Source organism: Hyperolius riggenbachi, chromosome 7 (assembly GCF_040937935.1).
Source record: "Hyperolius riggenbachi isolate aHypRig1 chromosome 7, aHypRig1.pri, whole genome shotgun sequence".
Classification (NCBI taxonomy): domain Eukaryota; kingdom Metazoa; phylum Chordata; class Amphibia; order Anura; family Hyperoliidae; genus Hyperolius; species Hyperolius riggenbachi.
In genome coordinates, this window is record NC_090652.1 from 197,039,412 (window position 1) to 197,066,952 (window position 27,541).

Consider the following 27,541-nt stretch of genomic DNA (forward strand, 5'->3'; position numbering starts at 1 on the left):
GACAATGCTATATAGTATGCTATATACTGGTGACGGACGGAAGTACTACTGATCCCAGCAATACACGTTGACTGTGGCAATACAGTGGCAATAAGACAATGCTATATAGTATGCTATATACTGGTGATGGACGGAAGTACTACTGATCCCAGCAGTACACGCTGACTGTGGCAATACAGTGGCAATAAGACAATGCTATATAGTATGCTATATACTGGTGACGGACGGAAGTACTACTGATCCCAGCAGTACACGCTGACTGTGGCAGTGCAGTGGCAATAAGACAATGCTATATAGTATGCTATATACTGGTGACGGACGGAAGTACTACTGATCCCAGCAGTACACGCTGACTGTGGCAGTACAGTGGCAATAAGACAATGCTATATAGTATGCTATATACTGGTGACGGACGGAAGTACTACTGATCCCAGCAGTACACGCTGACTGTGGCAATACAGTGGCAATAAGACAATGCTATATAGTATGCTATATACTGGTGACGGACGGAAGTACTACTGATCCCAGCAGTACACGCTGACTGTGGCAGTACAGTGGCAATAAGACAATGCTATATAGTATGCTATATACTGGTGACGGACGGAAGTACTACTGATCCCAGCAGTACACGCTGACTGTGGCAATACAGTGGCAATAAGACAATGCTATATAGTATGCTATATACTGGTGACGGACGGAAGTACTACTGATCCCAGCAGTACACGCTGACTGTGGCAGTACAGTGGCAATAAGACAATGCTATATAGTATATACTGGTGATGGACGGAAGTACTACTGATCCCAGCAGTACACGCTGACTGGCAGTACAGTGGCAATAGACAATGCTATATACTGGTGGCGGAAGTACTACTGATCCCAGCAGTACACGCTGACTGGCAGTACAGTGGCAAATAGACAATGCTATATACTGGTGGCGGAAGTACTACTGATCCCAGCAGTACAAGCACGCTGCAGTAGTATGACTAGGAGGCTGGGGGGGGCCCTGGCTAGCCTAGCTGGTGAGAGAGTTTAACCTGCCTGCCTACCCAAAGCTAAACCCAACTTCAAGTGGCGGAGAAATGACGCGGTTCGGGTATTTATTTACCCGAACCACGTGACCCGCTCGGCCAATCGCAGTGCGAGCCGCGTGTTCGAGCCCGAACCACGTGACCCGCTCGGCCAATCACAGCACGAGCCGAACGTTCGGGGAACGTTCGGCCATGCACTGTCAGGCCGAACATAAGTTCGGCCACATGGCCGAACACATGGTCGAACACCACGAGGTGTCCGGCGGAGCCCGAACCGAACTCGAACAGCCCAAAATCCGGGCAAACCCGAACAGTGGCGAACACTGTTCGCCCATCACTAGTTAAGTGCTACTGAAAGATGTGGAATGGTTGAGCACAGGCTGTTCATGACAACATTAATATTGTAATTCGGTACAATGACTATACCTATTCATTACAATACATTTCAAAAATCAATGATATGGTTGTAGGTAAAATGAATCCACTTCAGCACCTTAAATGTGCCAGAGTTATTAAAAAGTGTAAAGGAAAAGTAGCAAAAATGTCTTTATAAACAACTTTGTTCAGTAGGCTGTATTCTTTTTGAAGCAATGAAATTGTGTGGCGGTGGTGATGCTTACAGATAGCATGCAATGTTGCTGTAACCTTCAAGCATTGTGATTGCTTAACACAATTTCAAAATTGTTGAAGCTATGTAGTGTGCACTATGATGTATAAATATCTTACTGTGTACAAACACAACACATGATAAAGTCCTTTCTTATCATACCTTCAACTTTTTCTTCTGTCTTATAATAACATTTATTAATTTCTACCACTGCTACCTTCTGATAGAACTAGCAATTTTGTACTTGCACCAATGTAACGTATCTCTGCAAAATCACTACAGGCCAGTTACAGAACTATAAATTTCTAATTACTGCATATTGTTGGATATTAACCAGATGCAACATTTGTGAGCTTCACGTTCCTAGGGCTATAAATACCAGAGAAATTGTTGGTGAATGTGTGTCTCATCAAGCCAAATCCAGAATCCAGAATGGAAAATATTTTAAATATTTTTGGATTGCTAAATGTTTATAAATGACAATATGGTTGTCAGTGAATTATTAGGAGAACAGAAATGTGGTAGAGAATGAAGATAATGTAAGCTAGAAGTAGTATATATAAATATAGCACTAAAAAGAGGGAAATGGAGGCATTACAAACAAAGGGAACCAGTAAAAGGTACAGAAATGTTCATGTAGTTATGACTGAGTATGGCAGCTCGCTTCATTATTCATTCAATTGTGGATTAATAACATGCTATTTAAAATAAATATTATGGTAAAAGAAAAGTACTAACATTTATATAAATGTTTGTGGTTCATGCAAAAATAACATAATGAAGAACAGAGGCGCCAACAGGATAAAATCAATTCTTAAAACGTTTAAAATTGCTTAGGAGGCAGTGGTGGACTAACCCCCCGCAAGCAGACACAAAAACTGTGTATTCAAAACAATCAAATGTATTGGTACACTCCAGGGGTCTTTGCAACTCATTTTGCAGGTATATTCCCGCTTCCTCAGGCAATAAAAAATAGGAGTACACAATGAAACACACTGACACTTTGCCGAGGCCATCCTGGCTAACGGGGCCCTGCTCCAACAACCGAGTGCTGCCACCTTCCCCCACGGGGTCTGCCAGGCTTAAGGAATCCAGCATCTGGCAGGGGCCCACCGAACTGGCACCTTGCTGCACAGTGCCTGAGCAGCAGCTGCAGATCCAACGCGGCCTGCAAGGTGGGACATTTGAATGGACTGGGTTGCGCTGCAATCTTTGGGGGTCCTGCCTTCCACTGCTTTCTTTCTCACTGTCTACTATCGCTCCTTTTCTTTTTCTTTTTATCCTTCTTTCTCACACCTGCATTTTCCAAGACATGCAGTGGGGTGTCTGTTATTGCTGCAAAGCAGTGAGCGCCACACAGTGTAGCAGGCAGCTCCGCTCGACATAGCACTCAGACGGACCCATCTAGCTTAAGTTTTGTGTAATGTGCAACGTGTAAATTTTTGTAACATGATGTCTGTTTGTATATCTCTGAAACGACCTTTTGTTTTTGTTTTGTTTTTCTATGATTCAGCTGTTACCGTACCATCAACGACCCTGTATGTGCCAAAAATAATTCCGGGTACAACCCCCATTGTACTTGGCAAAATAAATGATTCTGATTCTGATTCTGAAAAGACCGAGACAAATGCAGTGCCCTCAGAGTAATGTACATATTGTTGAGTGCTATTTTTACAGTAATTAATATCGTCTATTGAAATGTATGGGCGGGGAGTGGTGAGGTGTGTGTGGGGAGGAAGTGTGAGGAGAGAAATAAATATCCTAGTGGGTAAAGGGGATGGGAGGGTATACAGGATAAAATTGTTAAGCTGAAGGAAGATTAGGCCAACGATGGCCCGGGATAGTGTACCAGGGGATAGGCCTATAGACAGAAGGAAAGATAGTTGTATAAAAATTTCAAATGTTACACTTACCAGTACAGTCTCAAGGTCACGATAAGCGCCTCTGTACTAGTCTGAAGCAAAGCAGCTCCTTATATACCTATATGGGTGGTGGATTGGCCAATCCTGTGGTGTGCGGGGGGTGGGGTCGTGGGATGGACCAATACCTGTATAAGTGGAGGGGTGGGTATATGTAAGGGGCGTGTCAGTTGTCCAATGGGGATATGGGAAATAGTTATGTAAGGAGTGGTGGGCGTTACGTGCTGGGCATGACTGTTACATAATGGGACTGATGGTTAGAGTGATGGGTGGGGTGTATAAGACGTGTCATCGCTGAAGTAACCTATGGGTAATGTGCCTATGGTGGTGGCTGGATAGTGTACTGGTCACGGGCACAGCCTTTGACATGGGAGACCAGGGTTCAAATCCTGGATCTGATAACATATAGAAAATAATAAAATACAAAAATACAACATGAGAAACAAGAAACATAAGTGCATAAAATAAAATACTTAACATAGGTGCATTGAGTTTTATTTTGTTTTGTTGTGAGTAAAGGTTATCAGATGAATAGCGTGTGTTTGTTTAGGATGGAAATTGTCTTTCGTATTGTCTTTCGTACCATATATTTAGATATATCCAGAGGTGCTTAACTTGAATCCTTGTGCAGATAACTTGATACTCCTCCCTGTATTGCCTGATGAAGTGGGATTGAGCCTGCGAAACGCGTTGCAAAAATTTTTGGGGGAGTTTCTAATAAATGTGTTTGACTGTCTGAATCGCAGTCGTTGTCGTGTCTGCTTGAGGGAGGTAAGACCACCACTTCCTCCTTCATTTTTGCTATTTGAGTTGGTTTTTAAGCTCATTTAATCTAATTTTATACTTTTGGCGCCTCTGTTCATTGTATACAATTTCGAGTCCACCCTTGGTGGAGGGTTGCTACCCTATTTTCCTGTCTACAGAGAGCGACTTCTTAATACTGAGTGGGGTCAGGATGATCTCCCCACCTGCCTTTACAGTGGTTGCCTGCTGGTGACCCTGACTTGTTAGTATCTAGCAATACGAATTTATTGCCACCTCAACCAGTACGTATTACACTATTGGGGCTCTTGGTGTTCCCTGTTTTTATATTTTTGGTTTATTATGTTTTTGAATTCCTCCTTCATTCCCTTGTGTGGTAAGTTATAAGGAATAGTCATTGAAATATTTGGTTGGAAGATTTATTGGATATGTAAAGAGGAAGTTAATTGACCATAGTGATGGAAATTGAGGACATTTTTTTTAACTGTAGAGCTGGACATTTATTTTACTAAATAATGCAAAAATGTGATTAACCACAACTTGACTGTAAGCCTCCTACAAACATTAGATGGTTTTCTAGTGTGCAAATCACAATCCAAACCCAATCCTGAAAGATTTGCATATAAGCTATAAATGAAAGTCATCATATTTGTGTATGCAGATTCATAAGGACAATTGTGGCAAACATAAGCAAACATTTACGTTATTATGATATTAATCATCTTTGATGTGTTAAGTATAGATTGTAAGAAAAATCCCAGCTGATCAAGCCTCTACTAGAATAATTGTAGTAAAGAACAGAGGCACCAGCAGGATAAAAATTCACCAAAACTTTAAAAATGCTCGGGAGGCAGTGGTGGACCTATCCTTTCCTATCTACAGAGAGCGACTTCTTAATTCTGAGTGAGGACAGGTCTAATCTCCTCACCTGCATTTACAGTGGTTGCCTGGATGGTAACCCTGGTTTGTGAGTATCTATTCTCACATTTTACTATACATCCTTTTTCCAATACATACTACGCTATATTTGGCTCTTTGTGTTCCTTTATATGCTCTACTAGAATAAGGCTAGCTTCTTTAAAATAAATCTGAAGTGAGAGCAATGCAGAAGGTGCTATTGCTTTGAAAAACTGCTACAATTTTGTTTTTGTGCCTATCCTTGTACTCCGAAAATGTATGAATGCATCACTCAGAGCAAGTATTAAAGAGTAACTGTCAGGCTGCAAAAGCTAATTTAAACCTCTATTCTCCTGTGTTAAACAGTTTAGAAGGAAGCCAAAAAGGCAATACTGAAGTTAAAAATCTCTCTTACTTTGATTTTTGCTGAACAGCAAGGCTCTTTATTCCCAAGCTCCTAAGGAGGCTGGCAGGACGCATAACAGATACTGCAAAGCATTCTGGGGCTGCTTCTTCTCCCCACTGCACTCCCTTGGTCCTCCCCTTCATTTCCCTATCCCGCCCTAAGGCTGCTTTCACAGTGAGAAGTTACAGGCTCATGTTACAGCAGCTTGTAATTTGCAGCCCAGCTCACAGCACTGAAAAATCAATGTGCTGTTCACAGGGCCCATGTTCCATTAGAGTATACTGCATGAATCTGCTATTGTTCCTAGCCACATGGCTAATTAATATTCACTGCACCGTAGTGTTGTCGATCATGAACCATTAGGATCTTTGATTCTGATCTTTTTTGTGAGTCGAATCATCAGGAAGCAAGGTAAGGGAGGCTACTACATCACAATTGGCTTCATACAAGACAGACAAACATGGAACCTGCCATGAGCTGTCAGGAGCATCATTCTCTGCAAACACTATACAGCCAATATTTAGCTACTGATATATGTGTTTTTTTCTCTGAGACCCTATACCTAACAGCTCCTCGTTAAGATAAAATGTGTTAGCTTCCTATTTGCTTTTCTGTTGTAGGTGTGTCTCAGACAAAACTAAAACCAAAACATCAGTGCAGTAGCCAGGAAAACTGCTTTAAAGTTATAATATGTGAAAGCCTCTGTATTCCAATTACCGTAATTTCAGCATTGTCACTTGTCTCCTGAAGGTCAAACAACATTAGACTGCCATATGTAATTTGCTTTGGCTAACTTAATGCCAACAAACATTTCAGCTACAACCAGGCACATCTACCGGGAAAACACATTTGAGTAGATGCAGAGACAACTAATGGAATAATATGACCCAAGTGCCCTGTGAACTCATGGAATTCCTTCATAAGTGGCAGAGAATCTGCAAGCAGGCAAACCTTGTTTCTCCTACAGCCCAATTTTAATAGGAGAACTAAAAAGAGTTATGATTTAAAAAATGGCTTATACAATGGCTTGTAAAATGGCTTTTACACGATTTAAAACTATAGCTTATATAGGGTGCCGTTTCCAATAAGGGAAGCACTTCAGTTTTGTTTTTGTTTTTTAACTCAGCCATTTCATACTATGTTCTGGGTTCAACTGAATGCTTCATTGCAAGACTCCTAAGTCCAGAGAGTAGTTTACATCATAGTTATTTCTGTTGCCTTTATTATCTCGACATATTTGTAGAGTTAATGGTAAAGTAATTGTAGAGTTGCTTAATTGTAGAATTACATAGCATTATAAAGCCGTCAGATACAAAAAACGCAAAGTTATTGCTCATCCCATATCCCTACTCAGAGTTCTCCAAGTCCCTATACATCGCGATTCCTCTCATTGTCTTACATATCCATACACACACATCCAACCCCGCATTACCAACCAATTTACTTGGGCAAACACATAGTACCTGACCCATTCTCATATAGTCACAGCAAATTGGTCCTTATGGTCTCTTTTAACTTAGTCTACATATTACTCCTATGCATATCCACTCAGATCTATGTTCTTATAAAGAATATACAGTACTGCGGTGTCTTTAAATTTCATACTGACTGACACCCCATTACCTTATACCACCATCCCTGCTATCCAATCTTCACCTATTCTATTCTCCATAATTTCTTGCCCCACCATTCTGCTTTCTCACTGTATCGTTTTTCGAAGGTAATTACTTAAATATGAAACTCAGTCAGTCATCCCACAAAGCCACCCATGCGTGCACCGCGTGCCAAGCTAGGTGAGGGTGACAGGTGAGGAGGTGGGGAGAGACAGCAGGAGCTGGCAGCTATGTGTCCCAAAGGATGCATTCTCTGCTATGTGGGGGGCGTCTGAGATCTTCAATCAACTTAATTGAAGATCGCAAGATAAGAGGATACTGTATTCGTTGGATTGTTTACTGAGGATATTGGTGTGGGAACTGTTTTTTAAAGGTACAGGTAAGTATTTCTGGTTTATTTAGAATAATAAAATACTTTACTCGTGGTTGTGTTTTTATTTCATTTAACCCTTTGTGGAAATGGGAAAAGTGGAAATTTCCACTTTGTGGAAAAGTGGAAATTTCTCCTGGGAGGAGGTGGGCATCTGGGGTCCCCTTCTTAAAGGGGACTCCCAGATGCCACCATGAACCCCCCCTCAGGGAGTCATGGCCCCCGCCTCCTCCTGGGGCACCGGAGGTGGGGAAGAGCCCCTTGTCCATGGATTAGACAAGGGCTCTGGGGGGGGGGGAAAGGCTTGGCTGCCCCTCCCTCCCCGGAGCCCCCTCATACCATGGACCATGTGGGCTGGTATAGCTCAAGGTGCGAAGACCCAGTCGGCCGGGGCTCGCATTCTGGCTATCCCAGCCTGCATGGGGGACAAGGGGTTACAGAGGCTCGGGAGGGGGGACCCCACTCCATTTTTTTCAGATTTCCCACACTCAGCACAAAAAAATAATTAAAAAAAAAATACCTTTTTTGAAAGAACTTCCGAGGCCACAAATGTGAAAAAGTTAAATACCTTTTCATAATCCAGATCCATGGAGGATGCCATTCGCCCCCTCCCGTTCGTTCCGCCATGGCTCCCACAGTAATACCGGCCCCGGTTGGGTCCCAACCCCTCTGAACGGGTCCGGTACTCATTCGCCCCTTAATATGACCGCCACAGGTTGCCAAGACTGCGCAGTCCGCATAGAAACGATTGCGGCTGCGCAGCTCTAGGGCCTCCTCCTGCCACGTCATCAATATGCGTGCATACATCGGACGCATCGGGAGGAGGTCCTAGAGCTGCGCAGCGGAATGAGTGGGAGGGCATGGATGGCGTCCTCCATGGATCTGGATTATGAAAAGGTATTTAACTTTTTTCCCATTTGTGGCCTCGGAAGTCCTTTCAATATTTCCTGCTATCTTTTTAACATATTCTGCAAATTTGGTGTTGCTAGGCAGTGGTGCTCAGCAGAGCTCGAATATTCGAGTAGCTCGAATATTCAAGCTCTTTTCCAGCTATTCGAGCTCGGTATTCGAGCTCCGAATAGCTGCGGCTATTCGAATGGGCTATTCGAGTAAACGCGAATAGCCCATTCACTATTCGAGCTATTCGAGCAAACGGCGCTATTCGAGCTCGAATACCGAGCTCGAATAGCGTCATAGCCCAGATTGATGTCCTTAGAGCCAATCAGAGGGCTCCCAGGCCCTCTGACGGCAGCCAATCACAGAGGGGGACCCTGGCCAGCCCCTACCCTATAAATAGCGGCCGCCATGTTCCGTTTCTCCGTCCTTGCCTGAGACTTGCATAGAGAGAGAGTTGCTCCTTTGTGCTTTGGCTTAGCAAGAGCTTTATTGTGGTCATTTACCTAGCGTTTTTGCTCACATACACCTCCTATACACACCTATATTGTTGTTAGTTAGATAGACATTGTATTTTAGTTAGTAGCTTTTGTGTTACATAGAGACAGGCCAGCTGCTGCAGGCTTACAGCTTTAGGCCTCAGGGCCTGCCTGTGTGGGCAGCTGTCCTCCTGTCCTCTGTTAGTTTATTTCTCATTAGTATTAGACAGTATTAGACAGTATTAGTATTAGATAGTATTAGACAGTATTTCTGCTGTCCCTTTACTACTTAGTGATTGTTATATACTACTGTAACTGTACTAGGACACTCACTGTCACTGTTCATACTAGGCTACTAGCTCGCACTCCTGCGTGTGTGTGTGCACTCACTGTCTGTGTACTGTACACACACTCTATTTCCTTCTGATTACTGATTGATTATTGTAAATTCTACTTCCTGACAGTTACTACTTACTTACTGTAGTAGGGCCACTTACTCAGTCACTGTTCATAGGCCAGCTCCTGCGCGTGTTTGCGCGTGCGTGCACTCACTGTCTGTAGTGTACACACACTCTATTTCCTTGTGATTACTACTGATAGTGATTATTGTAACTGCTGCTAGTTGTACTTCCTGACTGTTACTACTTACTTACTGTACTAGGGACACTCACTCACTCTCTGTTCATAGGCCAGCTCCTGCGCGTGTTTGCGCGTGCGTGCACTCACTGTCTGTAGTGTACACACACTCTATTTCCTTGTGATTACTACTGATAGTGATTATTGTAACTGCTGCTAGTTGTACTTCCTGACTGTTACTACTTACTTACTGTACTAGGGACACTCACTCACTCTCTGTTCATAGGCCAGCTCCTGCGCGTGTTTGCGCGTGCGTGCACTCACTGTCTGTAGTGTACACACACTCTATTTCCTTGTGATTACTACTGATAGTGATTATTGTAACTGCTGCTAGTTGTACTTCCTGACTGTTACTACTTACTTACTGTACTAGGGACACTCACTCACTCTCTGTTCATAGGCCAGCTCCTGCGCGTGTTTGCGCGTGCGTGCACTCACTGTCTGTAGTGTACACACACTCTATTTCCTTGTGATTACTACTGATAGTGATTATTGTAACTGCTGCTAGTTGTACTTCCTGACTGTTACTACTTACTTACTGTACTAGCGAGTCGGGACACTCACTCAGTCACCTCACCCACCAACCCACTCCATTAAAGTACCCCACTTTTCTCCCGCCCTTTTCAAAAACTTTTGTCTTTACGCCCAAAACATCGAAGATGTCTGGAAGTGGCAGCCAGCGCGGTTTGGGCAAGGGGAAGGGCAGCAAGGGAATCAGGAGGAGAGGGAGCAGCATTGTGGCAGGCCGCGGCCGCGCCACCATGCACAGTTCCGCAGCAGCAGCAGCAGCGTCAGTGGCTAACATTCCTCCCATAGCCACTGGCCGTGGACGCCTTGGGCGCCGCCCAGCAGGAGCATCTGCAACTCACGCTGCAGAGACACAGCAGCAGCAGTGTGTAGCACCTGCTCCTATTTTCCTCCAGCCGGGTCGGAAACGTCCCATTGAGGAAAAGGATGCATCCACTGTGGTGCAACTGATCACGGAGGATGAGCAGCCCGCCATCAGCTCTGCATCCGAGGCCTCCACCCTCACCACCACCACCACCACCACCCCTGTTCGCAGCAGCCGCCCAGCAGGGTCTGGGGAGGAGGCCAGTTCACCGTCACAAGTTGGCGACCTGTCACTCAGCAGTATTTTTACCCCAGGCACCATCAGGGTATTGTCTGCTGTTGTTGGCGATTTGGAGGAGGAGATGCTGATGGGCACTTTGGGGGATGAGGGATTGGACAGCAAGACTGTGGCGACAGTCAAGCAGCCCATCCATGCATCAGGAGAGGAGTTTGGGGGGTCATCATCCCAGCAGGACATGTTTCAGGAGGGGGAGGATGATGATGACCCGGTGACAGACAGAGACTGGGTGCCACCACCTCCAGGGGATGTCGTCCTCAGCAGCTCTGAGGAGGAGGATGCGCTTGTGGGCCTTGCAAGGAGGCGCATCATTGCAAGCATTGGCAGCAGTAGGCAGGTCCCACAGCCTGCTGGTGTCTCAGGCTCAGCAGCAGCAGCAGCAGCATCTGCCAGTACCACCACCAGCCGCACCCAAGCCCCCCCCTCCCCCCCAACCACCACAGGGAGACAGGCAGCAGCGCTTCCATGCCGTAGGGGGATGTTTCTGTCACCAATCTGGCGATATTTCACCATGCCCACTGTGTACAGCAAGTACGCCACTTGCAACCACTGTCAGCGGAAGTTGAGCAGAGGTGCAGACCCCTTAAAGTTCGGCACCAGCTCGCTCATCAACCACCTTGCTGCGAAACATTTCCACCAGCATGAGGAGTTCCAGAGGCTGAAGGCATCTGGTGCTGGCAGTGGCACCACACCCATCACTGCACAGCCTTCAGCAGCAGCAGCAAAAGCAGCCACCCGCCCTCCTGCTCCTCCAGCAGCACCAGCAGGAGTGCGGAAACGCACTGCTCCTCCCCCCTCTGCAACTCCTGCCGCCGACACTGAGGCCTGTTCTGGCAGCCAGTCCTCAGTGGCCTCCTCCGCTGTGTCTGCTGATTCCCGTGCCAGCAAAAGGCCACGCCAGAGCCTTTTGAGCGAGTCCTTCCAGGGGGTGGTTAGGGCTCTGCCTCCCAGCAGCCGTCGCGTGCGGCAGCTGAACGGCTTGCTGGCACGGGCCATGTGCTCCCAACTCCTGCCGTACACGCTCGTGCAGGAGGGGAGCGACATTCGTGTGCTGCTTGCTTGCGCAGCCCCAGACTGGCAGCTCCCCAGCAGACACTTCTTTGCCCGCAAGGCCATTCCTGCACTGCACCGCTTTGTGATGGCCAATGTGGAGCGAGGGCTGGAGCACGCGGTTGGTGAAAGGGTCCACGTCACCATGGACTCCTGGAGCAGCCGCTTCGGGACAGGCCGCTACCTGTCCTTCACTGTCCACTGGGTCAGCTTGGTGGAAGGGGGTGAGGATGGGAGAGCAGCAGCGGGCACAGCAGCAGCAGCAACACAGTGGGTGGTGCCACCCCGCAGGGTCAGGGGAACTGCAGCAGGTTCCTCCGATCCTCTGCCATCCTCCGGCACACCTGGCCAAACCCCCCGCCTCAGCAGCAGCGTGAAGGCCCGCCACTGCCAAGCGCTGCTGCACTTGGTCAGCCTTGGGAAGACCAAGCTGACGGCAACCCATGTGTTGGCCAAACTCCAGGAGCAGGAGAGGATTTGGCTGACCCCCAGAGGCCTCAGAGTCGGAGAGGTGGTGGCCGACAATGGGGCCAATCTGGTTGCCGCAATAGACAGGGGAAACCTGACCCACATCCCCTGTCTTGCCCACGTGCTGAACCTGGTGGTGCAGAAGTTCTTGCGCACCTACCAGGGGATGGGCGAACTGCTGGAAACGGCAAGGAACGTTGTGTGTCACTTCCGGCACTCGGCTGAAGCCTGTGCGAGCCTGGAAGACGTGCAAAAGGAGCTGGATCTGCCACGCCATCGGCTGATCCTTGACGTTCCGACTCGCTGGAACTCCACCCTGGCGATGTTGGAGCGTCTGGTTGAACAGAAGCGCGCTGTCAAACAGTACCTTGCCCTGGCCACTGTTTCCGCCGCTCAGAGAAGGGACAAGACCAGCAACATCCCGTCCATCGTCCCCGATGATGACTGGAGGCACATGCAGCAGGTGTGCTTAGTGCTGGCTCCCTTTCTGCAGGCCACTAACATGGTGAGCAGGGACCATGCTATGGTCTGCGAGTGGGTGCCCCTGGTTTGTCTGCTGAACAGGGCCCTCGATGCTTTGCTGGAACAGGGAGCGGCAGCCTTGGACCAGCAGGAGCGGCAAGCAGCTGCACAGTCCACCTCTGAGGGGGAGGAGGAGGAGGACTTGGTGGAGGTCCCTGACCTTGCTGCTGATGAGGGGGAGCAGCACAGTGCAGCTGAGTTGGTGCGGGGGTGGAGAGAGGATGAGGCTGACGAGGCAGAGGAGGAGGATGAGGACAGCAGCACTGCCGTCGATGTGCCAGCACACGTGGCCCGCCTCTTCCCAATGGCAGCGCACATGCTGACGTGCCTGCGCAGAGACCCCAGGGTGATCCAGATGAAGCAGAGGGAGGACATCTGGATCAGCATGATGTTGGACCCACGCCTCAAGGGGAAGTTGAGCCAGTTCCTGCCGCCTGCAGGAGGAGACCCAGCGCAACAAATAAGGAGCTTGCAGCAGGCCCTTGTTGAGCGCTTGGAGGAAGCCTTCCCCCAGCCTTCCACCCCCACTGTCCAGCAGCCAGCACAGAGGCAGCAGCAGGTGCCTGCATCAAGCAGCAAGCGCCCCACAGACCTGCTGTCTCTCAGCCACGAGCTCTACAGGACTGTAGAGGCTCCAGCAGCAGTGACTAGAGAGGAGGTGCATGCAGCAGCATCCTCCACCGGTCACAGCCAGCGCCTGACCCGCATGGTGGCTGACTACATGGGGTCCTACAGCAGGCTTGACAGTGATGCCCCTGTTTATCCCATGGAGTATTGGGTCAAGCGCCTGGAGATCTGGAGCGAGCTGGCGCAGTACGCCCTGGAAGTGCTGTCCTGCCCCCCTTCCAGCGTGCTGTCCAGGGGCGGACATACGGCCGTGCAGGCCGTGCCGCCGCACGAGGGCCCCTGAAGTTCCGTTTTCTTCAGGGGCCCATGGCATTAAGTACTTTTTTTTTTTTTTTAATATTTTTTTTTTTTATTATTATTTTATTCCCGGGGGCCCCCCGACTCCTATCCTCCCTCCCTCCCTCACCTCGGGGGCCCCCTCCCGATATGCGCGGCGGGAGAGCGAGCGAGCGGCAAATGCAGGAAGGGCTCTCCAGGCATCCGCTAGAGGCCCAGCCGCTTGGTCTCCAATATGTCTCCAGTTGGAGACATATTGGAGACTCAGCGGCTGGGCCTCTAGCGGATGCCTGGAGAGCCCTGAAGACTTCCTGCATTTGCCGCTCACTCTCCCGCCGCGCATATCGGGAGGGGGCCCCCCGAGGTGAGGAAGGAAGGGAGGGAGGGAGGATAGGAGTCGGGCCCCCCACCCGGATAGCTACCCACCCGGCTACCTACCCACCCGGCTACCTACCTACCCACCCGACTACCTAACCACCCACCCGGCTACCTACCCACCCACCAGGCTTCCTACCTAACCACCCACCCAACTACCTAACCACCCACCCGGCTACCTACCCACCCACCAGGCTTCCTACCTAACCACCCACTCAACTACCTAACCACCCACCCGGCTACCTACCCACCCGGCTACCTACCCACCCGGCTACCTACCTACCTACCCGGCTACCTACCTAACCACCCACCCGGCTACCTACCTAACCACCCACCCGGCTACCTACCGGGCTAGTTACCAACCCACCCACCAGGCTACCTACCCACCCACCCGGCTACCCGGCTACCTACCTAACCACCCACCCGGCTACCTACCGGGCTAGTTACCAACCCACCCACCAGGTTACCTACCCACCCACCAGGCTACCTACCTACCCACCCACCAGGCTACCTACCCACCCACCAGGCTTCCTACCTACCCACCCGGCTACCTACCTACCCACCAGGCTACCTACCCACCCACCAGGCTACCTACCTACCCACCCACCAGGCTACCTACCCACCCACCAGGCTTCCTACCTACCCACCCGGCTACCTACCTACCCACCCGGCTACCTACCCACCCACCAGGCTTCCTACCTACCCACCCGGCTACCTACCTAACCACCCACCCGGCTACCTACCTACCCACCCACCCGGCTACCCACCCACCAGGCTTCCTACCTAACCACCCACCCGGCTACCTACCTAACCACCCACCCGGCTACCTACCGGGCTAGTTACCAGCCCACCCACCAGGCTACCTACCCACCCACCCGGCTACCCACGCACCCACCAGGCTACCTACCTACCCACCCACCGGGCTACCTACCTACCTACCGGGCTAGTTACCCACCCACCCACCAGGCTACCTACCCACCCGGCTACCTACCCACCCACCCACCAGGCTACCTACCCACCCACCCACCAGGCTACCAACCCACCCACTCAACCAGGCTACCAACCCACCCACCCACTCACCCACCCACTAGGCTACCTATCCACCCAACCACCCAACCACCCATGGGAGCTGCGCGCCGGATGGAGGCTGGGACAGGAGGTCTGCTGCTGCAGGTGAGTAAATGTTTTTGTTTTATTTATATTAGCAGGTGTATGTTCTGGGCAGGTCTGCCACATGATTGCATGTATTTTCTTCGCAAATCTGCCGACATGATTGCATGTATTTTCTGGGCATATCTGCCGACATGATTGCACGTATTTTCTGGGCATATCTGCCGACTTGTTTGCACGTATTTTCTGGGCATATCTGCCGACTTGATTGCATGTATTTTCTGGGCATATCTGCCGACTTGTTTGCACGTATTTTCTGGGCATATCTGCCGACTTGTTTGCACGTATTTTCTGGGCATATCTGCCGACTTGATTGCACGTATTTTCTGGGCATATCTGCCGACTTGATTGCACGTATTTTCTGGGCATATCTGCCGACTTGATTGCACGTATTTTCTGGGCATATCTGCCGACATGATTGCACGTATTTTCTGGGCATATCTGCCGACATGATTGCACGTATTTTCTGGGCATATATGTGTATTTTCTTGAGAAAACCTGCACAATTATGTGAATTTTCTGGGGAAAGGGTCACCAAAACTTGGGCCCACTGTCTTTGCGTTGCACTTTTCAAGGGAACCTGAGGTGAGAATAATATTGAGGCTGCCATATTTCTCTCCTTTTAAGCAATACCAGTTGCCTGGCTGCCGTGCTGGTCCTCTGCCTCTTATTCTTTCAACCATAGACCCTGAACAAGCATGCAGCAGGTCAGGGGTTTCTGACAATATTGTCAGAACTGAGAAGATTAGCTGCATGCTTGTTGCTGGTGTAATTCAGTTTATTACTGCAGCCAAATAGATCAGCAGGGCCGCCAGGCAACTAGTATTGTTTAAAAGGAAATAAACCCTCACCCCGGGTTCGCTTTAAGTTACAGTTAGCTCCGCCCTCATCCGGTCATTGCCACGCCCATTTTTTTGCCGCGGCGCTACGCGCCGCAGGTTCTGTCCACTAATTTTTGCCGCGGCGCGCTTCGCGCGCCGCAGGTTGTAGCCACGCCCATATTTTGCCGCGGCGCGCTTAGCGCGCCGCAGGTCATAGGGGGCCCACAATTACAATTTTGCACAGGGGCCCACTGCTGGCTGTGTCCGCCACTGGTGCTGTCCGAGCGCTGCTTCAGTGCAGCTGGTGGTGTGGTCACCGAGAAACGCTCACGTCTGTCTCACAAGTCTGTGGACAGACTGACGTTTCTCAAGATGAACCAGGCGTGGGTGGAAGGCGAGTTCCTGGCCCCTGTTGTCGGCGAGAGGGGGACATGAACTGGCTAAGAACCATCGTTAATGTGCCTTACCACCCTTTACCACCTCCTGGCTCCTGCTCACTAAGCCAGCCTGGTTCACTTTGACTATTACGTCGCCTGCAGCCACACATTTTACACCTACAGTGGGCTGCTGTGTACTGCCCTTCTGCTGTCTGTCTGTGTTTCCCACTGCCAGGGTACACAGATTTACCTTCTGCTGCCACTCTGCCACCAGCTATTACGTCAAACAATAGCTATATATCTGTGTAATTTGTTTTACAAACAAAACCAAAAAAACATTAAAAAAAAAAAAAAAGGTTTAATTTTTCTGAGGTGCCCGGGTTGAAAACTGTGTTGTCCCAGTTGTGTATTGGACACGATGTGGGCTGCACGACCGCTGTCTGGGACCTCCTGTTGTGTTCATTTACGGCCTGGTATCACCACTAGGTACCAGGGCTATTATGTCACGCTGCCTGCCTGCTGCCACACTCACACTACTCCTCCATTCCTCCTGCTGCTGCTGTCTGTCTGTGTTTCCCACTGCCAGGGTACACAGAATTACCTTCTGCTGCCAGTCTGCCACCAGCTATTACGTCAAACAATAGCTGCACACATAATTACTCCTCCATTCCTCCTGCTGCTGCTGCTGTCTGTCTGTGTTTCCCAACGCCAGGGTACACAGATTTACCTTCTGCTGCCACTCTGCCACCAGCTATTACGTCAAAAAATAGCTATATCTGTGTAATTGGTTGTAAAACCAAAACTACAAAACCATTACAAAAAAAAAGGTTTAATTTTTCTGAGGTGCCCGGGTTGAAAACTGTGTTGTCCCAGTTGTGTATTGGACACGATGTGGGCTGCACGACCGCTGTCTGGGACCTCCTGTTGTGTTCATTTACGGCCTGGTATCACCGCTAGGTACCAGGGCTATTATGTCACGCTGCCTACCTGCTGCCACACTCACACTACTCCTCCATTCCTCCTGCTGATGCTGCTGTCTGTCTGTGTTTCCCACTGCCAGGGTACACAGAATTACCTTCTGCTGCCAGTCTGCCACCAGCTATTACGTCAAACAATAGCTGCACACATAATTACTCCTCCATTCCTCCTGCTGCTGCTGCTGTCTGTCTGTGTTTTCCACTGCCAGGGTACACAGATTTACCTTCTGCTGCCACTCTGCCACCAGCTATTACGTCAAAAAATAGCTATATCTGTGTAATTGGTTGTAAAACCAAAACTACAAAACCATTACAAAAAAAAAGGTTTAATTTTTCTGAGGTGCCCGGGTTGAAAACTGTGTTGTCCCAGTTGTGTATTGGACACGATGTGGGCTGCACGACCGCTGTCTGGGACCTCCTGTTGTGTTTATTTACGGCCTGGTATCACCGCTAGGTACCAGGGCTATTATGTCACGCTGCCTACCTGCTGCCACACTCACACTACTCCTCCATTCCTCCTGCTGATGCTGCTGTCTGTCTGTGTTTCCCACTGCCAGGGTACACAGAATTACCTTCTGCTGCCAGTCTGCCACCAGCTATTACGTCAAACAATAGCTGCACACATAATTACTCCTCCATTCCTCCTGCTGCTGCTGCTGTCTGTCTGTGTTTCCCAACGCCAGGGTACACAGATTTACCTTCTGCTGCCACTCTGCCACCAGCTATTACGTCAAAAAATAGCTATATCTGTGTAATTGGTTGTAAAACCAAAACTACAAAACCATTACAAAAAAAAAGGTTTAATTTTTCTGAGGTGCCCGGGTTGAAAACTGTGTTGTCCCAGTTGTGTATTGGACACGATGTGGGCTGCACGACCGCTGTCTGGGACCTCCTGTTGTGTTTATTTACGGCCTGGTATCACCGCTAGGTACCAGGGCTATTATGTCACGCTGCCTACCTGCTGCCACACTCACACTACTCCTCCATTCCTCCTGCTGATGCTGCTGTCTGTCTGTGTTTCCCACTGCCAGGGTACACAGAATTAGCTTCTGCTGCCACTCTGCCACCAGCTATTACGTCAAACAATAGCTGCTCACATTACTCCTCCATTCCTCCTGCTGCTGCTGCTGTCTGTCTGTGTTTCCCACTGCCAGGGTACACAGATTTACCTTCTGCTGCCACTCTGCCACCAGCTATTACGTCAAACAATAGCTGCACACATAATTACTCCTCCATTCCTCCTGCTGCTGCTGCTGTCTGTCTGTGTTTCCCACTGCCAGGGTACACAGATTTACCTTCTGCTGCCACTCTGCCACCAGCTATTACTTCAAAAAATAGCTATATCTGTGTAATTTGTTGTAAAAACAAAACAAAAAAAACCAAAAAAAAAAAAAGGTTTAATTTTTCTGAGGTGCCCGGGTTGAAAACTGTGTTGTCCCAGTTGTGTATTAGACACAATGTGGGCTGCACGACAGCTGTCTGGGACCTCCTGCCTGCTGTGTTTATTTACAGCCCTGGTATCACCGCTAGGTACCAGGGCTATTATGTCACGCTGCCTTCCTCATTGACTGCCTGCTGCCACACACTCATCCTCCTCCTCCTGCTGCTGAATTTACCTCCTGCTGTCTGTGTGTTTCCACTGCCAGGGAGCACATACAATGGCGCTTCCAACATGCGTGCGCCACCAGCTATTTGTTACGCTCAAAAATAGCTGCATTTCTTTAAAAAAAAAATTTGAAAAGAGAAATAAGTGAAGAAGAAGACGATATAGAAGAAGATGAAGAAGATGAAGAAGAAGATGAAGAAGAAGAAGAAGAAGAAGAAGAAGAAGAAGAAGAAGAAGAAGAAGAAGAAGAAGAAGAAGATGAAGATGAAGATGAAGAAGAAGAAGATGAAGATGAAGAAGATGAAGAAGAAGAAGATGAAGAAGAAGAAGAAGAAGAAGATGAAGAAGAAGATGAAGAAGATGAAGAAGATGAAGAAGAAGATGAAGAAGAAGAAGATGAAGAAGATGAAGAAGAAGATGAAGAAGATGAAGATGAAGAAGATGAAGAAGAAGAAGATGAAGAAGATGAAGATGAAGAAGATGAAGAAGAAGAAGATGAAGAAGATGAAGAAGAAGAAGAAGACAATATAAAAGAAGAAGAAGATATAGAAGAAGATATAGAAGAAGAAGATATAGAAGAAGAAGATATAGAAGAAGAAGAAGAAGAAGATATAGAAGATAAAGAAGAAGAAGAAGAAGTATATACAGTACTGAACAAATTTCTGGACACAATTTCTCTTTTTTTAAAGGAACATCCCCACATAATCACTTGCTGTTGTTACTTGGAAAAAAAGAGGTTTCTTGCATCATTCACCCTCAAAACAAGTGTTGAAAGCTATTTAAGGCCATTTCGAATAGTCAGCTCGAATAATGAGCTTGAATACCGACTCGAATAGTGAGCTCGAATTCCGAGGTCGAATCGAATAGTAAAAATTATTCGACTCGAATATTCGACTGACCTCGAATAATTTACTATTCGAATTCGACCTAACTCGAATTTTGACCTAACTCGAATTTTGAAAAGGGGTATTTGAGCACCACTATTGCTAGGATGTAAGGGGCCTTTGCTATTAACTGCTAAAGTCGGTGGGTGATAACCAACCAGAGTTATAGGGGTGCAAAAGTGCTGAATTCTGCCATTGACTTTTATTGGGCTCCCTATTTCACTTTCAAAAATCCCAAATCTTTTCAAAGGATGATGGCTTAGCAGTGGCACATTTTCTAGGCTTTCATTGTGCCTCCTATTTCACTTTCCAAAATCTCAAATTTTTTCAAAGGGCAATGGCTCAGCAGTGGCACATTTTCTAGCATTGTAGAGACTCTTAGGGGGATCATGACTGGTGAGTTTCGGGCCCCGAGGCCAAAGAGGTCATAGCCTAGGGTAACAAAAACCTGTTAATTTTGGCAATGTTAATGGTGGCGATTCTGACGAACATAAACTGCAGCCATGGCCGCTAGCAAAGTCTGAAACTCGCGACATGTCTCATGCAGGTAGAAGGCATATTGTTGTACTTGCACTCCAATGTTGGGTTCCCTACATCTCTGCAAACCAGAGTTACGGGGGTGCAAAAGTGCTAAAATCCCCCATGGGCTTTCATTGGGCCTCGTATTTCAATATCCAAAATCTCACATTTTTTCAAAGGGCGATGCCTCAGCAGTGGCACAATTTCTAGCTTTGTAGGGACTCTTAGGGGGATCATGACTGGTGAGTTTCGGGCCCCTAGGCCAAAGAGGTCATAGCCTAGGGTCACAAAAACCTGTTCATTTTGGAAATGTTAATGGTGGTGATTCTGACGAACATAAATCGCAGCTATGGCCGTTAGCAAACTCTGAATCTCATGACATGTCTCACGCAGGTAGAAGGCATATTGTTGTACTTGCACTCCAATGTTGGGTTCCCTACATCTCTGCAATTCAGAGTTACTGGGGTGCAAAAGTGCTAAAATCTCCCATAGGCTTTCATTGGGGCCAATTTGTTTTGCACTTTTTCAATTGCAGAGTGCTAAAAAGTTATTTTAAACAGAAGATAAAAAATTATCTCCTAGGAGAAAACTCATGAAAATAGGTGAATTGCATGTGGGCCATTGTGTATACTTAAGCTTAATTTTATGTTTATTCCTAGGCATGGCCAGATTTCAGGCAAGGCCACAAAGGCCATAGCCTACGGCACCAGGATAGGAAGGGCGGGCTGTGGGCAACAGCAGTTAGCCTGCTGAACATAGGCAGCAGTTAAGTGAGAACCCAAATGGGCGATTCCTGATGCTGACTGTGCTGCACTCTGCACACATTAGCAGCCAGTTAATCCAAGAAAGGTCGGTACCACCAATAGTATTCAAACTCAATTACAGTTGCATGCATCAAAAAAGCAGAAAAAGAGCAGACTAGAGCAGTGAAAGACCACTGTTTAGGACTTGGATTCTTTCTTGGATTCACTGCATACTTGGCCCCTGACGGTACTAGGGTGCAGGTCTGGGCACACCGTCTTACTACACTTGTGAGTGCTCCTTCTGCTTACAGATTTTTGACATTAGCAGCCAGTGCCGACCCGCAGTCATCCTGCTTCACAGAGTTTGCACATAGGGGTAGGTGTCTATCATCACCCAGATCTGGCACTCAGGGGACAAAGAGACAGCAAACAGACACTTACAGTGATTTCTGAGCTGCCTGGCACTCCCCGAATGCACTGCTCACAAAGAAGCTTACAATCTAATCCCGGCTGCCATCATGTCACTTACTTTCTTCAGAGGACTTTAAAATGTAATCCCTGCCATCACGTCACTAACTGTCCTCAGAGGAGCTTACAATCTAACCCCTGCCTTGTTGTGGGTGAAGTTTAGGATACTATCGGTCCGGGGGCTGCTGGTGCTAGTTGGCTTTGAGCGGTAAATAGTACAAATCCGGCCCTGTTCCTAGCCCATTTAAAGTTCTTGAATAGTCTGGTACAGTCCTTATAATATGTGCTAGGGAGGGCAACCAGCAGGAATTGCATCAAGAAGAGGACCCTAGGGAGAATATGCATCTGTAAACCACTTCAGTTCTTTGTATCTGCCATGTGACACTTGTAACTCTAGACGTATACTAGGAAAGTATTATAGATCAAATAAATAATCTTTGATCTGGTATGTGATGAGTGAGGTGAATAAGAGTTATGTAAGCGAGCTGTCCTCATTTAAAGGAAGCCTTAAAACAAACTTGACCTGAAAATAAAAATCAAAATAAACATACAAACCTCAAAGAGTAGTAGGCATGTTTCAGCACCCTAGAGGGGAAGACACAGGAAACAAAAAAAGCGGGAGCCTAATAGCGCAATATGTTTTCATATACAGGATATCAACAGGTAAAGTAATTGTACTACTCACAAAGGTGGGTTGGAAAGGGGCAACCGACCACAGGAAGCAGGTGGAGACAACGAGCCCAACTCCAATCGGGGTGATCCAGACGGACCTGGGGTCGTTCTCCTTAGTAAAAGTGACAGATTATGGTTTAAACTATGGTTTAAACCATGTGTGGTTTGTTATAGCGAGAAGCACAAGGAGGGGGAAAAAAACTGAAGGTGGCCATCTTGTGGTCAAATAGTAAAACTACGTCTACATATTTTTTACATTACAAGACATAAATAGTTACCTAAGGGTCTGAACTTTTTAAAATATGCATTTGAAGGGGGTATACTACGAACATTTTTTTTTTTAAATTATAAGCTTGTAAAAACTCTTACAAGAGGCTTCAGTTTTTCTGCACGTCAAAATTTTCGCATCCCTCTTGTGCTTCCACTTAGCGAGAAGCACAAGGAAAGGGGAAAAAACTGAAGGTGGCCATCTTGTGGTCAAATAGTAAAACTACGTCTACATATTTTTTACATTACAATTTACACATGTAACAACATTAAAAATTAACTGTTTATTTCCCACACCAAAATATTACCCAAATAAATTTTTTCATGGAAAAAAAATTACAATTTTAAAAAAAAAAAAAGACATAAATAGTTACTTAAGGGTCTGAACCTTTTAAATATGCATTTGAAGGGGGTATACTACGAACATTTTTTTTTTAAATTATAAGCTTGTAAATAGTGATGGAAGCAAAACAGAAACAATGCACCTTTATTTCCAATTAAAATATTGGCGCCATACATTGTGATAGGGACAAAATTTAAATGGTAAAATAACCGAGACAAACGGGCAAATAAAATACATAGGTAGCGTGGATTATTTTAAAGCTATAATGGCCAAAACCTGAGAAATAATGAATTTTTTCCATTTTTTTCTTATTAACCTTGTTAAAATGCATTTATAAAAAAATACAGGAGAGCCTCTTTACCCAAATTATACAGTTGTCGTACTTACCTCCCGTGTAGTCTACTCATCAATCTCTTGCTCCCCTCACGTGTCCTGTTTGTGAACTAATGATTACCAAAGCGAAAGACACCTTTTTAAAGGTTGGAGGGCTACACAGGCCCAAATATCCTACAAAATACTACAACACATGGAAATAAGTGAAAAATCAATGTACAGTTTATTAGGGACATATCCCTTTAAAAACAAATAAAACCAATACAATAAAATCCCTCAATCAAAGTAGACTGTACCCCCTATGCATGTATAATTGTAGAAATACACAATAATACCAGTAAACGATCCTAACTGGATATTAAGTCTAAGGTGCTAAGTGCTAAATGCTGAAAGCATGTGCAAAACTGCAATACAACAATAATAATACTTGTGAAACCAATTGATAAAAAAAACCAAAGACCATATATATTACAAAAAAATATATAGAAAAGTGAAAACAATAGCATGTAGTCATGGCCGGATTTGTGGGCAGGCCACAGAGGCCCCGGACTGGGGCGGGGCTTCAGGTGGGGCGGTGTTACAGCTGTCCGCAAATCAGCTGTTTCATATTTGCCTATCTGTGCAGCGCTGTCCTCTTCCTCCTCGAGTCTCTCATGCATTGAGTGTGTTGGTTCCGCCCCTTTCCTTCACTCTGACACTGAGGGGAAGGGCTGATAGCAGGGCGGGAGACCCGAAGGGAGGATGACCACACCACAGGCAAAGTAGGTAGTTGCTGAACAGCTGCTCTGTTCATCGTGATATAAGTTCTGTGCTGTTTGCTGTTCTTGTTGCTGGAGTGCGCAGTGCTAGCTTTATTGCACAGTGTCAGTCCTCTAAGTTCTCCCACTAAACATTCTTTCTAAGTCCCGACCGTCTCCTCTCTTCCTCTCTTCTCGCAATGGCATCTAAGAGGAAGGCTGCTCTGTCTCTGCATCCTCATAGCACACATTGCTGAGCATCCAGTACACGCTGCCACGGGGGAAGGGAAGTGAGCTGGCTGTGTCTGCCTGACATGCAGTGTTCAGTCCACCACTTGCTGCCAGTGTTATGTTTCATGCTCGTAAATCTGCAAAACTGGGTTTTTTTTTCTACAACTACCGGTATATAAAACAATGTGTGTGATATATTGCAAAACTAGTGTTTGCTATGCTATCTGTTTTTGAACGTCCAAAACAAATGGATTATTTAGGGTTTGTTCATTGCTGAGTATATTATTGCAGGCAACTGTTGTGGTTATAGGATCTGTTTAAAGCACAAGCAATGATTTGATTTTAAAATGAACTTCTCCATAAGGTAAGTTCACAAGAGCGTTTCGTTGGGATAAGCATTATAACTTATGTAGGGCGTGCTGCTCCTCTGGCCTGTTCCTATGAGATCTACATACTTCTCCACAGACTGAACGCACAGTGATGCATTTTTATTTTCCCAGCAATGGTGTACATACACCGCAATGCATGCTGGGAGATGTAGTCCTTGGTTGTGAGTCCAGAGATGTTCTTGAATCCAAGGACTACATCTCCCAGCATGCAATACAGCAGGCACGCACAATTTCCTTCGCTGGGAAAAAGAAAATGCAGCACTGTGCGGTCAGTCTGTGGAGAAGATGGGGGATCCCATAGGTACAAGAGTTGGTTGGTTGGTGTTTATTAAGTGTCTGGATAGTGTAATGGCTAAAGGAAACTGTAGCAAGAGGTATGTGAAGGCTGCCATGTTTATTTCCTTTTAAACAATACCAGTTGCCTGGCTGTCCTGTTCTCTTTGACTGCAGTAGTGTCTGAATCACCCAACTTAAGCAAGCATGCAGCTAATGCAGTCAGACTTCAATCAGAAACACCTTATCTGGTGCTTGTTCAGGGGCTATGGCTAAAAGTATTAGAGGCAGAGAATCAGCAGGATAGCCAGGCAACTGGGAATGCTTAAAAGGAAATAAATAGGGCATACCTCTCACGTCAGTTGTCCTTTAGGATCTCTGACATAGGAGACCTGGGTTCAAAACTCGGCTTTTCCTATTTAGTAAGTCAGCACCTATGCAGTAAGGAGTCCTTGGTTACAGCTCCCTAACACTGCTACTGCCTACTGAGTGCGCTCTAGGGTTGCCTCGCAAGCGCTTTGAGTCCGACAGGAGAAAGGCGCTATACAAATACTGTTATTACTATCATTATTATAATTATTACAGATATTTCAGGTGCTCAGTTCGCTTTAAAAGTGTTGTAAGGGAACACAAGTCCCAGCTGTCCCTGTTTGGAACCAAATCCTCTGTCTTTCTGTCTCATTTGTGTCTCTTCCAGGACTTGTGTGCAGATCTATGTAAACTACTGTAAATATATGTCTCTAACTACTCAGAACATTTTTTTAGAGCCTCAACATTTAAAGCAAACCTGAAGTGAGAAAAAGTGCTTCAGGCTTTATCCTTACTGAAGTATAGGGAAGGTTCTGATAATATAGAGCCTTCCCATTCCTCCTTCCAGCCCATCATTCCAACAATGTTCTCCGTTAGAGGTATTCTACCAAATAGGTTTTCGGAACTAGTTATGTCCCAGATTAGTTCAGAGGAAGAGGGCATCACCACTGCCCATGTGCGGGGCTGGGCTTGCCCATGTGCAGGAGGGTTGCGCTCATCCTTGGCCCTAACCAGGGACCCGAGTAGTCTCTTAGAGCTGTTCCACCAAGTGTCACGAATAGAGCTTTACCAGAGGACAGCGCTGGGATGACAGGCCGGGTGGAGGCTCTATGCTATCCACAGCCATCCCTCTACAACAAAGGTAAGTATCAAATCTGACGTTAGTGTTCTCACTGCAGCTGTTATCCCATCCTCTAAACTGAAGTTGCTTATTTCCAGATGCTAATATGAAGCAGTGAGCAAAAAAGGACCCACATGGTTAGAATTATCAACCTATGTGTTTTATGCACGCTATCTTCATATGGTGTGACAAGGGGTATGGCCGGAAGTGTGTTTCAAATGCCTCCCTCTTTTTAAATTCAAAAACCTTGGGGGAACATTTTAATTAAAGTATGCATTAAAACCTTCCTCAGTGTAACAGCAGTGAAAGATTTTGCTGATGCCTGATTTTGGAATCCTCCAATACTCACTCATGCCCAGTGCACACCAAAACCGCTAGCAGATCCACAAAACGCTAGCGGTTTTGGGTGCGGAGTACGAGATAAAGGCGCAGTGCACGACGAGCGGATTTGGATGCGATCTGCCGGCCGCATCCGCATGTTAATCTGCGTGGCTATTGTATTTCAATGGGCTGGTGCACACCGGCGGCTTGAGGTTTTTTCCGCAAACGTGCAGCAGGAGGCACGTTTGCGGTTTGCTAAACACCTCAAACCGCCGGTGTGCACCAGCCCATTCAATTACATTAGCCAAGCAGAGTTTCAGGCGATGCGGACAGCGGATCCATTCGGTGTGCACTGGGCCTAATTGCTCCTCAACATCCTTTCTGGTGCAGTTTTCTGTTAGGCACAGACATTGATTTTACTGGCCATCTTTCCTACCTGAAGTTCAGTTGGATTAACATTTTTATGTTGGGCTACTAGCAAAATAGTAAATTCAATAAAAGTCTGGTCATTTAGCTATTGGTAAGCTATTGTGACTTGCCTAGTAAAAACAAATGTATTATTGATTTGGGACCATTTTGAGTAATGTGAATAAGTTTCCTTATCTGGATTGTGGTTTTCTGAAAATATACTTACCACAGCCCACCGCATCACCATCTCATGTTCTGTGATGCATTTACTCATATGCTCTGCTATTGTATGTGCAATCCTATTTATACATGCAAGGGGCACTTGGTGAAAGTTGGGCCTAGGGTGGTGAAAAGTGTAAATCCGGCCCTGCATGTAGTACAAAGTGACCTGTGCTAGATATACGTGCCAAAGAATGAATGAAGAGAGAAATCTCTGAAGCCTCATAGAAGAAAGTGCACCGTGAAAGTAAGGACTTACCAGTGGATCACATGCAAAGAGGTAAGAGGGACAGTTTTAATTAAGCTATCAGACCTTTAGCTGCATTACAATAATTGGTGCTGAAGCAGTGCTGCCTTTCATATTAAATGATGTGATAAAGAAATTCCAGAATGAACAGGCATTGTGGGAATTTTGCCAAGTACAGGAATTCTGGTTGAAGATCCTTAGATACGTACATCAAAACAGCCAGGGATGTTTTGTACAGTTTACTGAGGACTCATCGTGTATATGAAATGATCTGCACATGTTAAACACTTCTTGAAAAAAAAATAGAGGAAGATTTTATTTGTCTGAT

The 27,541-nt window shown here is 46.7% G+C and overlaps 1 protein-coding gene across 1 annotated transcript in view; it reads left to right on the forward strand.

Moving 5' to 3' along the window:
* CPO (carboxypeptidase O) overlaps positions 1-27,541 on the forward strand; it is a 216,965-nt gene that overhangs the window by 86,755 nt on the left and 102,669 nt on the right. The gene's annotated exons all lie outside the window — the stretch shown is intronic.